The 3293-nt window shown below is 40.7% G+C and overlaps 1 long non-coding RNA gene across 1 annotated transcript; it reads right to left on the reverse strand.

The window, feature by feature from the left end:
• Positions 1–285: 285 nt before the first annotated feature.
• Positions 286–1930, reverse strand: LOC121771412. The gene is made up of 2 exons (XR_006044032.1): positions 1157–1930; positions 286–509 (listed from the first exon to the last, which is right to left on the reverse strand). It is a non-coding gene; the product is annotated as an uncharacterized LOC121771412 (long non-coding RNA).
• Between the last annotated feature and the right edge of the window lie 1363 nt (positions 1931–3293).

Consider the following 3293-nt stretch of genomic DNA (forward strand, 5'->3'; position numbering starts at 1 on the left):
CGGACAGGAAGAAGCAACATGGGAGCTAGAAGAGAAAATGAAGGAGAAATATTCCGAGCTTTTTGTCTAAATACATCCTAAATTTCGGGATGAAATTTCTTTTAAGAGGGGTAGAATGTAACAACCCGAACTTTCGTACCTTATTATTATTATTAGCCTAAAGATAAATAATAATTGATCGTTGTAGTATTCGAAATCTGTCATTTTCATGTATAATAATTGATCTTGGAATTATAAATAATCGTTGCTTCGTTCTCGAACGAATATTTCAAGTAAAGAAAATAGTAACACCAAATAAAAATTTATAATATCCAGCATATCTCCGAAGTCCGCTAAATTATTATCATACAAATTTATCGGATCCTTATCTATTTCATTTAGAGAAAAGTTCACGCAGCCCGTTCTACGGTCGTGCTCGCACTCCAAGAAAGTTTGGTACATCATCAGGGAAGACTATGGATGTTATTTGTTTTCCTACACCAAAGCCACGAACTTAAACTGGGTTTTTCCTATACCAAATTAAATAAACTAAATAAATATACAAATAATAAAATTTAATAAAACAAATAAAATATAAAAGAAAGGGATAGGCAGATCCGGGAGGATCAAATTTTTCAGCACAGCATTAAATGCTGCGTTTAAGTAAGAGCAGCAAATCATATTTGAGATAGGAATAATGTCATACAACTTTCATCTTATTCTTAGCAGATAAGCCACTTGCATCTTGCAAGTTACGCCACTTACCATCTTTATCTTTTATGTATATGTACTTTTATGCAAATCTCTCCCATATCTATCAACCTCCCCTCTATAATACTCTTTCACAAATTAGTTTTCTCCTATTTCATTCTTCTGCAACAAGAACATGATTTATTCTTCTCAACTTCTACTCAATCAAATTCAAGAAACCAAGAATCCAAATTCGAGAGAAGGAGCTACCCGTTGTTCTTTTGAAATCTGTTCAAGGTATTTTTCCTACCCAAATTTTTAAAACGTGAATTATTGCATTCTGCTCCCAACACATCATCCTACTTCACTCCCCACTTAATTCAATCAACCAGCATCACCGATCAAATCGCACAATCAAAACAATAACCACGATCTGAAATCAATCCTCGAATCGAATAAATCGAAGCAACCAAATTAAAGATCGAACCTGTAAAGAACTGAAATCAAGTTAAGAACTTATCTTCGGGGCTGTTCGGGTTGATTGCGGGACGTTTCGGGGTGGTTCCGGGCGTGTTCGGGGCTGCGCGGTGCTTGGCCGGCGGCTGGACTCCCGGCGACGGCAGGAGGGTGGCCGCTCCAGCGGCTGGGTTCCTCCATTCCAGGAGCGACGACCGACGGCGACGAAGCAGCAGTGGTGGCCGACGGCGAGCTGCAGCGGGCGACGGCGGCGTTCCTCCTCGCTGCGGTAGCAGCTTCTCCCGGCGACTCTACGACGGCGGACGGACAGAGGCGGCGAGGCAGCAGCAGCTGGCGACTTCCTGGCGACCGCCGCGGCAGCTCCGACGGCGGCGTCGAGCCGGAGAGAGAGCGACAGAAGGGGGATGGCTTCTGCGATTGAGGGAGGCGGGTAGAGAGAGAAGAAAGAAGAAAGAAGATAGGGGGAGAGAGAGTTGACCGATTTGGGGAAAATGGGAGTCAAAATTGGGCAATTGTATTGATAAAAGAATTTGGGCCTTTACTTGTTTTCTTGGGCCAATTAATTAAAATGGGGATGGTTGCTAGATTGGGCTCCTTTATTTGTTTAATTGGGGCTTTTAAATTAAATGACAAGTAAGAGGTGAGGTAAATAATTAAGTATTGGGTTTTTAATTAAATCGTTGGGTCGATAATTTAATTGTGACGAATTATTTAATTAATCCCGGAATATTTCGAGGGATGAATAATTTTATCCCAAGTCCGGAAAACATATAATTTTTCTTAAAAAAAGGGAAATAGTTGCGATAATTCAATTATGCGCTTAAATAAATTTTTTGGGATTTTTGTTCGATATTATGATGGAAAATACGATGAGCCAACGGAGGAATTATGGGCGTAAGCGGCCGACCAGCATTGCCCCGCGACGCCTCGGGCGGCCGCTAAGGAAATGGAAAGAAAGAGGGAGACGACGTTCTCAAGTCACAGGAACAATTAAGTTTAATAAAGAAGTGCTATTAATTAAATTTCCCAATTTAATTAATATGCAAGTTTCTAAAATTTTCTAACGGTGAACAAATGATAAAAGAAATAAAGTAGGGGCATGCATTCCTATAAGTGTGTGAATTTCTCGAGTCTTATTAGTACGTTGTTTGTTTTCAAAAGGCTATCTCTGTGAGTTAAGGGTGGAGTCAGGAAAATTCAAGTTAAGGAGTTTTAAGCCAACGAGGTGAGCTTTCCTATACTAAAAATACAAATCGTATTTTGTGATAACACGAACACATGTTCGTGATTTTTTTTTAAGATGTTGTCTTGCCATAAATGTTTTGTGTATGATGCCTATCTGTTTGGCTAAGGCCAAGTGACTTATGAATGATGATATATGTGAATCGATTCGATTTTGAGTCCTGGTAGGGTGGTGTCCCTACTGGGAACCTCTGACCGTGAACGGCAGAGAAGGTGACCGAGGAAGGTGGCCACCTTCCCGGCACATGGAATCCTCTGACATGATGGGCAGAGAAGGTGACCGGGCGAGAACACCATCTCGACGGCACAATGTGAGCAGATATGGCTAACAGGAAAAAGGGCCCAATATGAATATTTTTAGTAAACTCGGGCCTTTTCAATAAACACCCCCCGAGTGTTACTGTGATGATGGCTTGACAATATTTTCAAATGTATTCTTGTATTTTCGGCAATGTGTTCACTGAGTACTTTTGTACTCAGCCCTGCATATATTTCTAAATGTGCAGGTTGAGCAGCGAAGTGGTGGAGGAAGTGCTATTGAGACAAGACATTTAATTCAGTCAGATTTTGACTCTCGGAGGTTCATGTCTTCATACATAGAACCGCGTTCATTTGCTTCCGTTGTGCATCTTAAAAGACTCAAGTCTATTTTGTTCAAAACTCTGATTTTATTTCGAGTTTTTCCCATTTGTTTGGAGCTATGGTCGAGTTGTGTTGCTTTTCCCCTTTCTTCCCCGCTTCTTTAAATCCTCCCCTAGTCGCGATCAACCGTGTTTTCTATCCTTAGAAAATGCGGTCGTGACAGTCGGTGTCTGAATGGCAGTATCATCTTGAACAACTATTTTCTTGCCCTTCTTTGAAGCTACCTTACTATTACTTGCATCATCATTCTTTCTTTTCTTATT

This window comes from Salvia splendens, chromosome 16 (assembly GCF_004379255.2).
Source record: "Salvia splendens isolate huo1 chromosome 16, SspV2, whole genome shotgun sequence".
Taxonomy (NCBI): Eukaryota; Viridiplantae; Streptophyta; class Magnoliopsida; order Lamiales; family Lamiaceae; genus Salvia; species Salvia splendens.